Raw genomic sequence first — 19,735 nt, forward strand, 5'->3', positions numbered from 1 at the left:
GTAAACACATATACCTATATTGGATTTACATATTTTTTTTTATCATGTTTGGCATATATTGGATTACTTGCCATCTGGGAGTAGAGGTAGGGTTAATTGGAGGAAATTGGAACACAAAGTTTTGCAAGGGTTGGTGGTGAAGAATTATCCTTGCATATGCTTTCAAAATGAAAAGCTTCAATAAAAAATAAATAAATGCTTGTTAAATTGCTGGCTGCAGAAAGAACCATAGTTTAGACTATAGGTCCATAAACTAAATGTTGATTCCTAGAAAATATAATAGAATTAAAGAATTTAATTTAATATAATTTAATTATAGAATTAAAGGAATTGTTTGTGATAATAAGCAGGTCTCTTCTTTCCTACTTCCCAACTAACTGGTTTTATGTATATGAAGGCAGGTACTATTTTTTTCACCTTTCTTTGTACTCCCACACACTTAAGTCCTTAGTATAATGCCCAGGATATGGCAAGTATCTAATAAATGCATATTGACTTGGGAAAAAAAAGAAAATTGAATTTTAGAGAAGTTAGCAAACTTGCCCAGAGTCACACAATTAGGAAATGTCTGAGGTCATATTTGAACTAGGTCTTTCTAAATTCAGATCTACCACTGTCTCCATTGTGTCACCTAGCTGCCTCATCTATAAAAAAGTTGGTTGTGTTAAATGTCTAAGGTGAGGTTCCTTTTACCTCTAAAAGCTTGTCTGCACACAGCTGCAATTACAAAATCATGCTTCTAGAATTCAGAGTACCATGGGACAATCTGGGAATCATTTTCTTTCTCAGACTGTGGGGATTAGAAAATTTTAGCCTATAGGTATGTAAGAAAAATATTCTGTCCCCTTTCCACTTGTTGCTTTTTTAAATACTACTGATTTTAATAGTAATAAACATTTATAGAACACTTTATGTTTACAAAGGTCTTTAAACTTTACCTATCTCATTTTATCCTTATGTACCATTCCAGATCAACAAAGTATTAGCGAAGTGGTCACTGCCCTGGATGGGAGCCATATATTCATTTCTCTACCTGAAGGATGAGGAGAACAGAAATTTCATGAGGAATGAGAAGTGACTAAAGTAGAGAGGTTTCAACGAAGTTCTTCCATGAGAGATTTAGGCAAGTGATATTGAGAGACAAAGAAAGCTCCGGAAAAGGTGCTGTTGTGTCTACTACATCTGCTATTTCCTCTAACAATATATTAATATGGGGTAAAAATGGAGATGGAGAGAAGGGAAGGGTAAGACAGGCAAATACTTAGGATTAAGGTAAGAGAGAAATTGTGGGACTGAAACTAACTGAATTCATTTGAGGATGAGGAATTTTTCCCATTTCTCCTGGTCTATTCTTTATCCCATTTTCTTCCAGAGACAATGAGTTGCCATTATAAAATTTATCTTTATACTTTTTTAAAGTGCACTTATATAACAATTTGTATAATGGTAAAATGGTAGGGAGAAAACTTTGAAAGACCAGAATTCTGTTTAATGAAATAATAAATTTGAGTCTAAGAAATGAAGATGAAACATCTTACCTATCTTATGATACAGAGATGATGATGTTAAAATGAAAGGCTATATTCCTAGATATGGTTAATATGGACATTTGTTTTGATGTACTATGTAGATGTATTTGCTTTTTGTTTTTGCTTTTTAATTTTCACAGTAGACTTAGTGAAGAGAGTCTAGAATTAGAGTCAGGAAGGTATGATTTTGAATCCCATTTCTAAGAGAGAGCTATTTTAACATTCTCAGCCTCACTTTCCTGATCTGTAAAACAAGAATAATAACATCCATCTCCCAGAATCAAAAGACAATAGGCTTTTGAAATTTTAAAATGCTTTAAGAATATTAGCTAGTATTACCAGAAAAAAGTTGGAATAAACAAAAGAATTAACAAGAACAATGTATGTTTTTTCTACCAGCATCCTTCTTCTAAAGCCTTTTCATGGGAGTGGAGCCAAGATGGCAGAGAGTTCACACATCTTTTTCTGAGCTCTTCCTTCAACCCTCTAAATTATTTCTGGACTGACAGAACCCACCAATATTGGGGGTATAACAAATTACCAGCAAAAGATAATTTCAAAGATCTCAAGAAAATGTCTATTTCAATGGGGTATAGAGGGGAGGTGGACCAAGTGCAAGCAGGTTGAGCACAGATGCAGATGCAGATGCAGATGCAGATGCAGAGTGCAGACAGTGCACAGTCCCAGATTGGTGTGGACTCCATGCACTAGAGAATCTACAAGGAAGAATCTACAGTAGTACTGGTCACTCTGTCCTGGTTTCAAGCCAGTAGATCAGCAGAGAAGTTATAAAACATCCAACACAAACACAAAAGGTAAATAGAGAACCCTGAAATGCAAGAATTTCATGGGACCTGGCCATGCCCACCCAGTACCAAAAGTCAGTCAGTGCTGACCCAAGCACAGCTTACTGCTACTTGTGGAGGAAACTTAACCAATCTCTCTCTTGTCTTAAAAACAGACTTCAACTTTTTTTTTTTAAATTAGCAGAAAAGCAAAAAGAACTCTGACCATAGATAGTTTTTATGGCGAAAAACAACAGATTTCAAACTCTGAGATCACTAAAAGCAGTTTGTCTCCTGATGAAACTCCAAAGTGTGATATAAATTGGTTCACATCTCACAAGGCTGTCTTGGAAGAAAGTAAAAAGAATTTTAAAAGAAAGCTAGAAAGAAAATGGGGGAAAACACACTTAATACCGTACACCAAGATAAGGTCAAAATGGGTTCATGACCTAGGCATAAAGAATGAGATTATAAATAAATTAGAAGAACATAGGATAGTTTACCTCTCAGACCTGTGGAAGAGGAAGGAATTTATGACCAAAGAAGAACTAGAGACCATTATTGATTACAAAATTTGATTATATCAAATTGAAAAGTTTTTGTACAAACAAAACAAATGCAGACAAGATTAGAAGGGAAGCAATAAACTGGGAAAACATTTTTACAGCCAAAGGTTCTGATAAAGGCCTCATTTCCAAATATATAGAGAGAAATGACTCTAATTTATAAGAAATCAAGCCATTCTCCAATTGGTAAATGGTCAAAGGATATGAACAGACAATTCTCAGATGAAGAAATTGAAACTATTTCTAGCCATATGAAAAGATGCTCCAAGTCATTATTAATCAGAGATATACAAATTAAGACAACTCTGAGATACCACTATACACCTGTCAGATTGGCTAGAATGACAGGGAAAGATAATGCAGAATATTGGAGGGGATGGGAGAAAATCCCTTCAGTATTGTCAATGCTGAAAAATTACCCATGCATATATCCTGTAAATAAAAAGCTATATGTAAAAAAAAGATCTGGGCATAGGCCTAGTCTCCATTACACTTGATTGACTGGGGAAGAGCAAAGAAAAGGGCTCCAAATGCAGAATCAAAAATACACATGACATGTTAGGGAATCTGGGAAGATTGGAATAGAGTAGAAAATGGGGTCATCCTGTGATATTTTCTCCCCTTTGGAGGAAAGTAAAAATCTAATAAGACACTTTGAAAATCAAAGATAATCCTAAATATACAGGATGACAAAATAAACAAGAAAAAATAAATGAATGCTCATATTTTCCCTGAGCCATAATTTAGAGTTTTTCAATCTGGGGCAAATGGTACAAAATATGCCTTCTGCTGCGGGAGTACTCGTGCAATATTTCATTATAGAGAGATATAGTGGATTTACAATCTAAAGTTTGCTCATGGTGGATAAAGCACCATCAGGTCCTTTATAGTGACATGCTTCCTAGTGTTTTTCTATTTTAATTAAATATTCTAATTAGATAAGAGCTAACTTCTGTTGTTTCTGGGCTGTTGTGTACTGATTGTAACTGTTGAATTCAGTACTCTGGACAAAAAAACCAATCACCACATCCTAGTTATGGCTCTAGATTCTATTATCAAGTAAGAATTCTTGGAGAAAAAATACCGAGGCCATGATAAAAATTTCTAGGTGCTATGTTAACCTGCTGGATGATATTTGTCAAGCTATTCCTTAATTTCTTTTTACTCTGTATTTGTATTTCTTATCTCACAAACTTTATTCTGAACCGAGCAAAGTCCAAAGTACATAGAATGAATGAATGTGCTGCTTTTCAAAGCTTTTTTGATGTTCTTCTAAAGCCCTGGGGAACTTTATTTGCTGAGAGTCATATTTCCAGGGGCTTAGTAAAATCCCTCTTGTACAGCTGCTGATTCACACTAAATCCTTTTCAAATTGCCTAAATGTTAGGCAAAGGCCACCTATAATTAACTAAAGATGATCGAACATCAGATTTCTGGTTAATTTGCCAAGTTTTATTTTTTATTTCTGGCTCTAACATACAAAGAAAAAGAGGGAATTCTCTTTTTCTATATCACTGAGGATGCATCATTCTGGCTAAATGAACTTTCCAGATAACCAAATTTAGCATTTAAGCCCCAGAATTTTAACCACTACTGAGAAATAGTTGTTCATTTCACATATAGTCAAGAAACACACATGGACATACAAACTCCTAAGAGACAGAGATTAACTGCCAACTATGTTGCAGTGAGGCATAACTCAATAAGTAATTTGACCCTACAAGATAGCAGAGCCATGAATACCTACTCCTAAGATGATATTGTTGGTTTTGCATAGACCCAGAAATGTCAGACAGTAGTTTTCTTGCTTTTACTAAGAAATACATCACAAATAATAACAATGACAGTAATAATAGTATTAATAATAACAGTATTAGTAATAATACTGGCATTTTATCACATTTTAAAGTTTGCAAAGAACTTTACATAAACTATCTTATTTTAGCCTCATAGCAAGTTGTGAGATAGAAAGCATAGGTCATATAATCCTTATTTTACAGTTGAAAAAACTGAAGTTCAGCAAGATTAAATGGCACTACTAATCAGTGGGACAAAATATGATTATTTTAGAGTCAGTTACCTAGGGAGGGCATTTTAAATGAGCAATCAGCTAGATTACATAGCAATAAGATTTCATTTGACTAGCATTCATGAAGCACCTGATATACCTGATAAATAGCATTCAAATTGTGAAGTTTCTGAAAAGATCATCGGTGTATAAATTCATTGAGCAGAATTGTCTAAGAAGAGGAGCAAAGAAGCCCTGTGGTCCATGGAGAAATAGATTAACAGTGGGAGACAACTTGTAACCCACAGTTAGGCACTCTACTAATAATTCCTGAGTATACAAAGAAAGGTAAAGATGTGAAGTCAAAAAGACATAAAAATGAATAATGCCTCTGATACTTTCTATCAGAGCAAGTCATTTAATTTCTCTCTATCACAGTTTTTGTTGTTTTCAGTCATGTTCAACCCTTTGTGATTCTATTTGGGTTTTTGTTTTGTTTTGTTTTTGGCAAGGATATTAGAGAGCCATTTCCTTCTCCAACTCATTTAACAGACTAGAAAACTGAGGCAAAGACTTGCCCAGTGTCTTACACAGTAGTAAGTGTCTGAGGCCTGATTTGAACTCAAGATGAGTCTTCCTGAAAAAAAGATGAGACTTCCTAGCACTCTATCCACTGAGTCACTTAGCTGGCCCTAACCATAGTTTACTCATCTGTAAAACAGGATAATAATTACAGCCAGCTCAACCTGTCATAAAAATCAGATACATTAATTATATAAAGTGCTTTGCAAGCTTTAAAATGACAAGTAAATACTAGCTATTATTATTATGACAAAAATATTGTTTGGTTTTTAGAGACATAGTTTAGGAAACGTTTGAAAAATAAGGGATTAACAGGAAAGGTGAAGTAATTAGCAAAGCAGGGTGAATTTGGCCCTATTGAAGGATCTGTGTCAGAGAAGACAAGTCAGTGTTCATGGAAATCACCTCAAAATGGCCTTAAAAAACCCTTCTGAAATAAATCAGGTCAGCCAAACCAGGCCAGTAAAGAGCTTTGAATTTATGACATGTGAGGATCAGTTAAAGGATATAGGACTATTTAGCTTAGAATACGAAATTGAGGAGAGACATCATGGCTATGTTGAAGCATTTGAAGGAATGATATGAGAGAAAAGGATTGACTTATTCTGTTGGACCCAAGAGGGTGGAACAAGTTACTAAGGACAATTAGAAGTTATCAAGATGGCATACTTAAAGAATCCTGGAGAATCTACTAAAAAAACTACTAGAAACAATTAAAACTTTAGCAAAGTTATAGTATACAAAATAAAACCACATAAATCATCAGCATTTCTATATACTACTAACAAAGTCCAGCAGCAAGAGATACAAAGAGAAATTCTATTGAAAATAATTGTAGATAATATAAATATTTGGGAGTCTATCTGCCAAGACAAAGTCAGGAACTATATGAACACAATTACAAAATATTTCCACACAAATAAAGTCAAATCTAATCAATTGGAAAAATATCAAGTGCTCTTGGGTAGGCTGAATGAATATAATAAAAATGATAATGCTATCTAAATTAATCTACTTATTCAGTTACCATACCAATTAAACTCCCAAGAAATTATTTTACAGATCTGAAAAAAACAATAACAAAGTTCATTTGGAAGAACAAAAGGTCAAGGATTTCAAGGGAATTAATGAAAAAAAATGCAAATGAAGGTGGTCTAGCTGTACCAGACATAAAAATATTATAAAGCATCAGTCATCAAAACCATTTGGTACTGGCTAAGAAATAAAGTAGTCAATCAATGGAATAGGTTAGGTTCACAGGACAAAATAGTCAATGACCATAGTAATTTAGTGTTTGACAAACCCAAAGACCCAAGCTTTTGGAATAAGAACTTATTATTTGACAAAAACTGCTGGAAATTAGTAAGACAGAAAGTAAGGTCAAAATGGGTTCATGATTTAAACATAAAGAGTAATATTACAGGCAAATTAGAAGAACAAAGGATAGTTTACCTTTTAGATGTGTGGAAAAGGAAGGAATTTGTGATCAAAGAAGAACTAGAGTACATTAGTACACTAAGTACATTAATGAGTACATTAATGTACATAAAAAACAGCAGTAAAATGTATAAAACATTGAACTTTGGGTCACAAAGACCTGGATTGAGTTTCTGCTTCATCTAATTATTTCCTATTTATCCTTTGTATATTATAATATAAGTGTATAATTATATAATATGATAATTATATATTATCTCATACATTTCATATATATATGTATATATATGTGTGTGTGTATATATATATATATGGCTTTTTGTATATATTTGCTTTTCTGCTGTCTCTTCCATTAGATTGTGGATTTCTTAAGTGTAGACACTGTCTTTTGAATTTTCCTGTGTGCCCAGTGTTTAGCACAGTGCCTGGCACATGGTAGATATTTAATAAATGTTGATTGATTGATTGATACTGTGCAAATGACAGAACCTATGAACCTTAGGCTATTCTCTCACTTTGCAAATTCCTATAGTCAGGTTGAGATCTGTATCAATGAATGGAGAAATCACTGGGGAAATTATACTGACGAAATCATATATGCTTCTTATATTCAACCTTAATATAAATTAGTCTTAGGCTGAATGCCCATCTTTTTTTGATATAAATTTTAGGGACATTGCAAGTTTCTCTTAACCAACAAATATCTCTGTAACTTGCCTGTTGTGCTGCCTGGAATAACAATCACTAATCCCTTTTAGGTTAAAACACTGAAAATCTCTGTTAAAATATAACTGTGTGGACAATTCTCAGACGAAGAAATTGAAACTATTTATAGACATATGAAAATATGCTCCAAATCATTATTAATTAGAGAAATGCAAATTAAGACAACTCTGAGATACCATTACACACCTGTCAGATTGGCTAGAGTGACAGGGAAAGATAATGTGGAATGTTGGAGGGGATATGGGAAAACAGGGACACTGATACATTGTTGGTGGAAATGTGAACACATCCAGCCATTCTGGAGAGCAATTTGGAACTATGCTCAAAAAGTTATCAAACTGTGCATACCCTTTGATCCAGCAGTGTTTCTACTGGGCTTATACCCCAAAGAGATACTAAAGAAGGGAAAGGGACCTGTATGTGCCAAAATGTTTGTGGCAGCCCTGTTTGTAGTGGCTAGAAGCTGGAAAATGAATGGATGCCCAGCAATTGGAGAATGGTTGAGTAAATTGTGGTATATGAACGTTATGAAATATTATTGTTCTGTAAGGAATGACCAGCAGGATGAATACAGAGAGGACTGGTGAGACTTACATGAACTGATGCTAAGTGAAATGAGCAGAACCAGGAGATTATTATATACCTCAATAATGATACTGTTTGAGGATGTATTCTGATGGAAGTGGATCTCTTCGATAAAGAGAGCTAATTCAGTTTCAATTGATCAAATATGGGCAGAAGCAGCTACACCCAAAGAAAGAACACTGGGAGATTGAATATAAACTGCTTGCATTTTTGTTTTTCTTCCCGGATTATTTATACCTTCTGAATTCAATTCTCCCTGTGCAACAAGAAAACTGTTCGGTTCTGCACATATATATTGTATCCAGGATATACTGTAACCTATTCAACATGTAAAGGATTGCTTGCCATCTGGGGGAGGGGGTGGAGGGAGGGAAGGGAAAAATCAGAACAGAAGTGAATGCAAGGGATAATGTTGTAAAAAATTACCCTGGCATGAGTTCTATCAATAAAAAGTTATTTTAAAAAATATAACTGTGTGATCTGTAAAGAGGGAACACATCACATCATCACAAGGCAATGGGACCAAAGAACAAATCTATATTTGACTAGAATAAGATAAAAAATCTCCAATTGTTGAGGACAGCAGGAATGGCCCCCACTTTATTAAGAGAGATTAGAAAAGACTCAAGTATTGGGAGTGTCAGGAATGATAACACATCAAATCATTATCAGTCAATGAAATCAAGAGCAAGGTGGTTTGGGCAAGAAGCTAAGTTTGACTTGAAAAAGAGGTATCGGGACTTCCGGTTAAGATGGCGGAGAGGAGGCTCACAGTTGCATAAGCTCCGCGCTTTCTCTCACTATCCACTTCATTACAAGCCTCTGAATCAATGCTTGACTGAAAAAAACCCACAAATAGTTACCAAGAGAAGCCATCCTTGAGATCCGCCAAGAAAGGTCTGTCTTTACTGGAGGGCTGGGGCGGTTTTAGATCGGGCGCAGGCTGAGGGCAGCGGCAGTGAGAGCACGGGAGCAGAGCTGAGAGGGGGTGGGGAGTGATCGTAGCCGTCTCTGCGGGGAGAGCTTCGCTACAGGTTTGGAACCTGCAGCAAGTCAGCAGCCCAGCAGAGAAGCTAAAAACACCGGGGCTGAAGAATACAACCCCAAACAGCTGGAGTCTCTCAGGACCTGGCCGCCCCCCCCCTTCCCCCCCCTCAGTGACTCAGCACGCTCTGGGATCTCAGAGCGCAGGCGCAGCACAGTCCTGCTAGTGCCTCACTGCTACCCCCTGCAGTCTGTAGAGGAAGCTCGATAACACACCCAGCCCCCCCCCCCAAAGAAAGACTCCAGTTTTTTCTGTTTTTCTTTGGTAGTTTGTCTCTGATTAATAGACAGAATGAGCAAGAAGCTGAAGAGGACTTTAACCCTTGACAGCTTCTATACAGATAGAGAGCAGACTCTAAATCCTGAGGAGACTAAAAACAGGCAGTCCCCAGGTGATTCCCCAAAGGAGGAGATCGTCTGTTCCTCAGCACAGATGAACCTCATAGAAGTGATTAAAAAGGCTCTCACAAGGGAGCTAGAAGAAAAATGGGAAAAGAGCCTGGAGAAGTCAGTTAAAGAGAGAGTGGATAAAGAAGTAAAATCCTTGAAAAATAGGATTAGTGAACTGGAAACAGAAAACAGCTCTCTAAAAAACAAAATTGGCGAAATGGAAAAAAATTCCACAGAACAAAAGAACTCAATTGGACAATTAGAGAAAGATTTTAAAAAAGTGAGTGAAGAGAATACTTCACTGAAAATCAGAATTGAACAAGTGGAATTGAATGACTCGAGGAGACAAGAAGAATCAGTCAAGCAAATCCAAAAAAATCAAACAATGGAGAAAAATGTGAAATACCTTCTGGGGAAGACAACAGACCTGGAAAACAGATCCAGGAGAGACAATCTGAGAATCATTGGACTCCCAGAAAAACATGATGAAAAAAAGAGCCTGGACACTGTCTTCCAGGAAATTATCAAAGAGAACTGCCCAGAAGTCATAGGAACAGAGGAAAAAATAAACATTGAAAGGATTCATCGATCACCCACTGAAAGGGATCCTAAAATCAAAACACCAAGGAATATAGTGGCCAAATGCCAGAACCCTCAGATGAAAGAAAAAATATTGCAAGCGGCTAGAAAAACCCAATTCAAGTATCAAGGAGCCACAATAAGGATCACCCAGGATCTGGCAGCATCCACATTAAAAGATCGAAGGGCCTGGAATATGATATTCCGAAAGGCTAAGGAACTTGGTATGCAACCAAAAATAACTTACCCAGCGAGAATGAGCATCTTTTTCCAGAGAAGAAGATGGACATTCAACGAAGTAAGCGAATTTCATCTATTTCTGATGAAAAAACCAGAACTTAACAAAAAGTTTGATCTACAAATATAGAACTCAAGAGAAATTTAAAAAGGTAAAGATTAATCTTGGGAACTATATTTTGACTATATAGATGTATAAAGAATACATGTATACCTTGTTCTAGAAATTGATGTGGAAAGGACATTGTACCAGAAAAAGGGTAAAGTGGGGGTAGTACATCTCATGAAGAGGCATAGGAAACCTATTATATCTGAGAGAAAGAATGGAGGGGGATGAATATAGTGGGTATCTTACTGCCTTCAGAATTGGCTTTAAGTGAAAAATCTTAAGACATATTCAATCTATGGTGAAACTTCTCCCATCTCATTGAAAAGTGAGAAGGGAAAAGTGGAAAGGGAAGGAATAAGCTAAGCGGAAGGGAATACGGGAACTGGGAGGGAAAGGGGTAAGATAGGGGGAGGAACTCTAAGGCGGGGGGAGGGACACTAAAAAGGGAGGGCTGTGAGAAGCAAGGGGTGCTCACAAGCTTAATACTTGGAAGGGGGGAAAGGGGAAAGAAGGGAGGAAAGCATAAACCGGGGTTAACAAGATGGCAAGTAATACAGAATTGGTCATTCTAACCATAAACGTGAATGGGGTAAACTCCCCCATAAAGAGGAAGCGGTTAGCAGAATGGATTAAAAGCCAGAATCCTACAATATGTTGTTTACAGGAAACACACCTGAAGCGGGGAGATACATGCAGGTTAAAGGTAAAAGGTTGGAGCAAAATCTACTATGCTTCAGGTGAAGTCAAAAAAGCAGGGGTAGCCATCCTGATCTCAGATCAAGCTAAAGCAAAAATTGACCTAATTAAAAGAGATAAGGAAGGACACTATATCTTGCTAAAGGGTAGCATGGATAATGAAGCACTATCTATATTAAACATATATGCACCAAGTGGGGTAGCATCTAAATTCTTAAAAGAGAAACTAAGAGAGCTGCAAGAAGAAATAGACAGTAAAACTATAATAGTGGGAGATCTTAACCTTGCACTCTCAGAATTAGATAAATCAAACCAGAAAATAAATAAGAAAGAAGTCAAAGAGGTAAACAGAATACTAGAAAAGCTAGATATGATAGATCTCTGGAGAAAATGTAATGGAGACAGAAAGGAATACACTTTCTTTTCAGCAGTTCATGGAACCTATACAAAAATTGACCATATATTAGGACATAAAAACCTCAAACTCAAATGTAGTAAGGCAGAAATAGTAAATGCATCCTTTTCAGACCACGATGCAATGAAAATTACATTCAACAAAAAAGCAGGGGGAAGTAGACCAAAAAATAATTGGAAACTAAATAATCTCATACTAAAGAATGATTGGGTAAAACAGCAAATCATAGACATAATTAATAACTTCACCCAAGAAAACGATAATAATGAGACATCATACCAAAATGTATGGGATGCAGCCAAAGCGGTAATAAAGGGAAATTTCATATCTCTAGAGGCCTATTTGTATAAAATAGAGAAAGAGAAGGTCAATGAATTGGGTTTGCAATTAAAAATGCTAGAAAAGGAACAAATTAAAAACCCCCAGTCAAACACTAAACTTGAAATTCTAAAAGTAAAAGGTGAGATCAATAAAATTGAAAGTAAAAAAACTATTGAATTGATTAATAAAACTAAGAGTTGGTTCTATGAAAAAACCAACAAAATAGACAAACCCTTAGTAAATCTGATTAAAAAAAGGAAAGAGGAAAATCAAATTGTTAGTCTTAAAAATGAAAAGGGAGAACTCACCACTAACGAAGAGGAAATTAGAGCAATAATTAGGAGTTACTTTGCCCAACTTTATGCCAATAAATTCGACAACTTAAATGAAATAGAAAAATACCTCCAAAAATACAGCTTGCCCAAACTAACAGAGGAAGAAGTAAATATCCTAAACAGTCCCATCTCAGAAAAAGAAATAGAACAAACTATCAATCAACTCCCTAAGAAAAAATCCCCAGGACCAGATGGATTTACATGTGAATTCTACCAAACATTTAAAGAACAATTAACTCCAATGTTATATAAACTATTTGAAAAAATAGGGATTGAAGGAGTCCTACCAAACTCCTTTTATGACACAGATATGGTACTGATACCTAAACCAGGTAGGCTGAAAACAGAGAAAGAAAATTATAGACCAATCTCCCTAATGAATATTGATGCTAAAATCTTAAATAAAATATTAGCAAAAAGATTACAGAAAATTGTCACCAGGATAATACACTATGACCAAGTAGGATTTATACCAGGAATGCAGGGCTGGTTCAATATTAGGAAAACTATTAACATAATTGACTATATCAATAACCAAACAAACAAAAACCACATGATCATCTCAATAGATGCAGAAAAAGCATTCGATAAAATCCAACATCCATTCCTAATAAAAACACTTGAGAGCATAGGAATAAATGGACTTTTCCTTAAAATAGTCAGGAGCATATATTTAAAACCATCAGTAAGCATCATATGCAATGGGGAAAAACTGGAACCTTTCCCAGTAAGATCTGGAGTGAAGCAAGGTTGCCCACTATCACCATTATTATTTAATATCGTATTAGAAACACTAGCCTCTGCAATAAGAGTCGAGAAAGATATTAAAGGAATTAGAGTAGGCAATGAGGAAACCAAACTATCACTCTTTGCAGATGATATGATGGTATACCTAGAGAACCCCAGAGATTCTACCAAAAAGCTATTGGAAATAATTCATAATTTTAGCAAAGTAGCTGGCTACAAAATAAATCCCCATAAATCCTCAGCATTTTTATACATCACCAACAAAACCCAACAGCAAGAGATACAAAGAGAAATTCCATTCAGAATAACTGTTGATACTATAAAATATTTGGGAATCTATCTACCAAAGGAAAGTCAGGAATTATATGAGCAAAATTATAAAAAAGTCTCCACACAAATAAAGTCAGACTTAAATAATTGGAAAAATATTAAGTGCTCTTGGATCGGCCGAGCGAACATAATAAAGATGACAATACTCCCTAAACTAATCTATTTATTTAGTGCTATACCAATCAGACTTCCAAGAAAATATTTTATTGATCTAGAAAAAATAACAACAAAATTCATATGGAACAATAAAAAGTCGAGAATCTCAAGGGAATTAATGAAAAAAAAATCAAATGAAGGTGGCCTAGCTGTACCTGATCTAAAATTATATTATAAAGCAGCAGTCACCAAAACCATTTGGTATTGGCTAAGAAATAGATTAGTGGATCAGTGGAAAAGGCTAGGCTCACAAGACAGAATAGTCAATTATAGCAATCTAGTGTTTGACAAACCCAAAGCCCCTAACTTCTGGGAAAAGAATTCATTATTTGATAAAAACTGCTGGGATAATTGGAAATTAGTATGGCAGAAATTAGGCATGGACCCACACTTAACACCATATACCAAGATAAGATCAAAATGGGTCTATGACCTAGGCATAAAGAACGAGACTATAAATAAATTAGAGGAACATAGAATAGTTTATCTCTCAGACTTGTGGAGGAGAAAGAAATTTGTGACCAAAGATGAACTAGAGACCATTACTGATCACAGAATAGAAAATTTCGATTACATCAAATTAAAAAGCTTTTGTACAAATAAAACTAATGCAAGCAAGATTAGAAGAGAAGCAACAAACTGGGAAAACATTTTCACAGTTAAAGGTTCTGATAAAGGCCTCATTTCCAAAATATATAGAGAACTGACTCAAATTTATAAGAAATCAAGCCATTCTCCAATTGATAAATGGTCAAAGGATATGAACAGACAATTTTCAGAGGATGAGATTGAAACTATTACCACTCATATGAAAGAGTGTTCCAAATCATTATCAGAGAAATGCAAATTAAGACAACTCTGAGATACCACTACACACCTGTCAGATTGGCTAAGATGACAGGAAAAAATAATGATGAATGTTGGAGGGGATGTGGGAAAACTGGGACACTAATGCATTGTTGGTGGAGTTGTGAACGAATCCAACCATTCTGGAGAGCAATCTGGAATTATGCCCAAAAAACTATCAAAATGTGCATATCCTTTGATCCAGCAGTGTTTCTATTGGGCTTATATCCCAAAGAAATACTAAAGAAGGGAAAGGGACCTGTATGTGCCAAAATGTTTGTAGCAGCCCTGTTTGTAGTGGCTAGAAACTGGAAAATGAATGGATGCCCATCAATTGGAGAATGGCTGGGTAAATTGTGGTATATGAATGTTATGGAATATTATTGTTCTGTAAGAAATGACCAGCAGGATGAATACAGAGAGGCTTGGAGAGACCTACATGAACTGATGCTAAGTGAAATGAGCAGAACCAGGAGATCATTATACACTTCGACAACGATATTGTATGAGGACATATTTTGATGGAAGTGGATTTCTTTGACAAAGAGACCTGAGTTTCAATTGATAAATGACGGACAAAAGCAGCTACACCCAAAGAAAGAACACTGGGAAACGAATGTGAACTATCTGCATTTTTGTTTTTCTTCCCAGATTATTTATACCTTCTGAATCCAATTCTCCCTACGCAACAAGAGAACTGTTCGGTTCTGCAAACATATATTTATATCTAGGATATACTGCAACATATCCAACATATAAAGGACTGCTTGCCATCTAGGGGAGGGGGTGGAGGGAGGGAGGGGAAAAAAAAATCGGAACAGAAATGAGTGTCAATATAATGTAATTATTAAATAAAAAAAAAAAAAAAAAAAAAAAGAAAAAGAGGTATCAAAAATTCCCTAATGTTGAGGATGTCAGGAATGGCCCCCAAAAGTGATGCCAGTGTGAGATCCATGGGTTAATCAGGTCTGACTTAGAGTTAAAGACACATAAGATTAAAAGGGAAAATTGAAGGGAAAGGCTGAAAGAGAAAAATACTGAAAAAGGAATAAAGAAACACTCTAAATAAGCTTTGCCTCTTTCAGATTTTTGCTGAGGGTTAACCCTATATGATATGAGTAATTCACAAGGGAAATGAGATTGGACATATGTGAAAAGCTCTGATAAACTACCCAAGGCTTAAAAACCATGTCTCCAGAAGTACATAAATTGACTTTAGGCATTCTTCATCATTAGCTCCCAATTCATTCTCTGGACCCCGTGAGACTCAGCTAATTTTTAGAATTTGAAGTTCTTGTTTCCATGACTAATTGAGACTTTTTAAGCAGGATCCTAGAATCATCATAGATTTAAAGTTGGGGGGACCTTGGAGGTCAAAACACCCAACCCCCTCATTTATTCAATCCAGCAAATGGTTTAAAATAAGAGGGCAAAGGAATTTCCATTTTTGGTAAAACAATATAGTTCATCATAATCTGGATTCCTAGCATTTCACATATGAGTAACTTTGTGATTTCTGTCACTCTACCATTGATGATCTCTTTCCAACATCATAACCACACAGCTACACCCATATGTGCTATGTTTGCCTGTCTGCCCATGGGTGCATAGACAGGAGCCTAAGTTCCATTGTACTTTTTTTCTCCATCCAAGGTCTTCATCCATGTCTTATTTTGCATTTAAGTATTTTTACCTCTCTAAGAGCATCTGGCAAAGATAAGGAGCAAGCTGATAAATAGATCAAAGACAATAAATATCTACAAAGCATCTAGTATGAGTTCTAGCTATATTGTTCTAGGTGTTTAAAGAGATACAAAGCTTAAATAAATCAGAGATATTGTTTCTGAACTCCAAGAACTTTTAGACATGTGGGGAGTCTTAGAAAAAGCTAAATACAATATAATTTAATTTAATATAATAAATACAAAATATAATATAATCAATACAAAAGCAAAAAAATCCCATCCTTTTTATTGGTAATAAGAAGGTTGACTTTTTTTTCATTAGTGGGATTGGTAGGAGAAAGGAAAAAAGGACTGAAACATTTAATAAGCACTTATGTGCTAGGCACTATACTAATCACTTAACAAATAATGTCTCATTTGATTCTCACAACAACCTTGGAAGGTAGATGCTATTTTTATGCATAGGAAACTAAGGTAGACAAAAATTAAGTGACTTGTCCAGGACCACAGAGCTTGTAAGTGTTTAAGGTTGAATTTGAACTAAGATCTTTTTTATTCCAGGCTTAGCATTCTATCCACTGTTATATAGCTAATTTATTTATGTAATAATGAAAATTATAGGTCCAGTCTCTATTCTTTACTTGAGGAATATAAGTTTCTTTAAATTTTAGAAAAATCTTTGGGATTTTTTCATTGGAAGTATATGAGTACAGGACTCATTTTTATATTATTTGTGAGATGTTTTATTTATTATCAAGATGGAAAAATTGTTAAAGATAGGAAGTGTACTCATTCATTTTTGGGTATGTCCATCACCATCTATAATAGAATCTGCAGTTCATCAAGTGGAATAAAGAGGCATATCTTACAGCTACCTCTGCAAGGTTGATAGGTTAAATAAATGTAAATAAATGGCACTCTGCATATTTCCTTGTTATTAACCTGTTATTTCTATGTAGATGCTGATTGATTTTCATACTTACTAGAAAGTTGAGTGTGGTGGTATTCCCATTAGAAAATCATTTATTACCCCGCAAGACATCTTATTATGTCTTTTCTCCTTTTACTTTAAAAGTATCAATACTACTCTTCACATCCTACACCCACACATTCACATACCATCTTACCTGGTAGGACAACATCCTTCCCTGACTAGAAAGCTATACTTCTGACCAAGACACGATAGAATGAAAGAATATTCTCCTCCCAAGTCTAGCACAGTGTCCTTAATATGATGGGCACTCAAAAAGTTTCAATTAACTTAATCAAATCTAATTAAATAACCCAAAAAAGATAATTTACATGAAGACCTGGCTTCTTGATCACTTTACTGATCACCTTTTCCCAACTCTTTATTTTCTTTTGATTTCCATTTCCCCAGAATTGGTTTAGGGCTCTCTCTTCATCCTATTGTTCCTATCAAAATACATGAGAAATCTTGTTCTACCCTACTTGAGAGCTGTATCCATGTTAAAAATGTTTTCCAACAAATGATGAGGTAGAATGACAGAGATAGGTTCAAATTCAACAGAGTAAATGATTGATCAAGAAATCCCATCCAAGAGGTCCTTTTCTGATTCAAAGTTTCACAATTAGAAGTCATCTGTTGTTAAACTTGGAAAACACAATTAACAAAACATAGCAGATAAAATAAAATCAATTCTATTTTTCAATCCTACCTAAATAAATTTATCATTTATTTACATAAAGGATAGAGTAGAATGACTGGAGGTAAGAAATCAAAAGAACACACTCTGAAAGTTGTCCCTTCTTTAGTGAAATTATGAAGTTTAGTTACTATCTACACCAGGGAATCATTCACTCAGCAATCAATTAATTTTTACTAAAGTACTAGAGTAGAACATTTCTCAAGATTATTTGAATTTTAATAGAAAAATTTTGAAGGCTGAAAGTTTTCAAAACTCAACATGGGAGAAAAAAAGGAACCTCAGAGGCCATCTAAACCTACCCTAATTTTACAAATAAGGAAACAGATCCAGTGACTTTTCTAGAATAACACAGGTAATAAGCATCAGAATTAAGTTTGAACCCAGGTCTTCTGACTCTTGAGAGAACATAACAAACTTCCATCCATAAGAAGTAAGGCTTGGGATTTATCATTGTACTCTATTCACAAACAGATATTTCATGATAAGCTTCCTCTCTAGTGGATTATAGAACCCATTCCCAAATGAATTCTAAAGCCTAGTCTTGAGATGGAGGAAAAATAGGCCCTGACTGAAATGCTTACTTATAGGTAAGAACCTAACCAATATTGCTTTGCTATCAATTGTTATATTCATTTTCTTTATCAAACTCTGCCAATCTTTCAGCAGTTCCAACCAATCCCATTCTGGCTTGGCTGATGCAGCAATCCTTTGATATCATTGTATACCCATGTACGTGGATTCAAAGATAGTACTCATTCTCTATTCTTGTCTCATTTTGTTTGACTTAAATGTGTGATAGACATATACAAACACAGTTACTGTCTGTATTAGCATCAAGTAGACTTCTTGAGAATTAGGCTTTCACTGAATGGCACTGGTTAGAAACTACAGAATGAAAATAAAATCAAATGGGTACTTGTGGTGTTCTCTTCTTTTTCTCTAATATAATGGTTCTCTGGGAGCAGGTTTCTTGGGGAGGTTTTCTGGAGGCAGCCTTGGTTTCAGTTCAAATCAATAATCACTTCAAATGAAGCCAGCTGATAAAATCCAACATTTATTTTCTCCTTCTTGTCTCTTTCATTGGGCCCAGTTAGCTTTCTTAGAGGCCTCTCCCGAATCCCCAGTTCTGCCTGACTGCAGTCTCTAGTTTGTTGATCTCCTTAACTGAACTCACTTGAGCTTTCTTTGGTTCCAAGAACTCTCATTGCTAATCTTTTACCTCTAGCAGCTTCTGCTTCTAGCTCAACTCCGACTCCTGGCAATCTTCCAAACTGACTGATTGACTGAAGCTCTAAGAGTTTCTTATATATGATCTCTTAAAGGTGTGAACCCAAAGGTTGACTCCTCCTCTGAGAGAGTGGGATTGTGGGTTTCTGACTTGTGAATCCCCCGAACTTGTGAACTCCAATGTGTGAGCTAATATGTGAACTCTCAAAGGTGTGAGCTCTAATGTGTGAATTCTTAAAGGTGCAAACCCAAGCACAAAAGCATTGCTTCCTTCGATTCCATTGAGTTATCACCTTGTTTCAAGTTCTGGCCCATAACATCTCCTTGTAAGATCAGATCAATCATACTGAACCATTCTAAATTAGATAATTATTGTCTCTATCAATTCTAATGACTTAACACTTTGTAAGGATTGCAACAGGTACAGACCCATTGCCCATCATTAATTGGTTTGACCATATTCCCCCATTGTCAGTGATATTTCTTATGAGAGAACAAACTGAGAGTTTGTTTTATGTTTTCTTGCTTGTTCTTCCTTGGAATCAGTGTAGGTGTTGTGAAAAGAATAATAGAGTGAGAGAGAAGACACTTAGGTCTGGGTCTGGTTCTGCTACTCAGTATGTATGAAAGTGAACTTGATCTAATCCCTCTCCCTTCTGTGCTTCATCAAGTAAAGATCTTATTTGACAAAATTGTTATAAGGATAAAATTAACTTTATATGAACTTGTT

This window comes from Antechinus flavipes, chromosome 5 (assembly GCF_016432865.1).
Source record: "Antechinus flavipes isolate AdamAnt ecotype Samford, QLD, Australia chromosome 5, AdamAnt_v2, whole genome shotgun sequence".
Classification (NCBI taxonomy): Eukaryota; Metazoa; Chordata; class Mammalia; order Dasyuromorphia; family Dasyuridae; genus Antechinus; species Antechinus flavipes.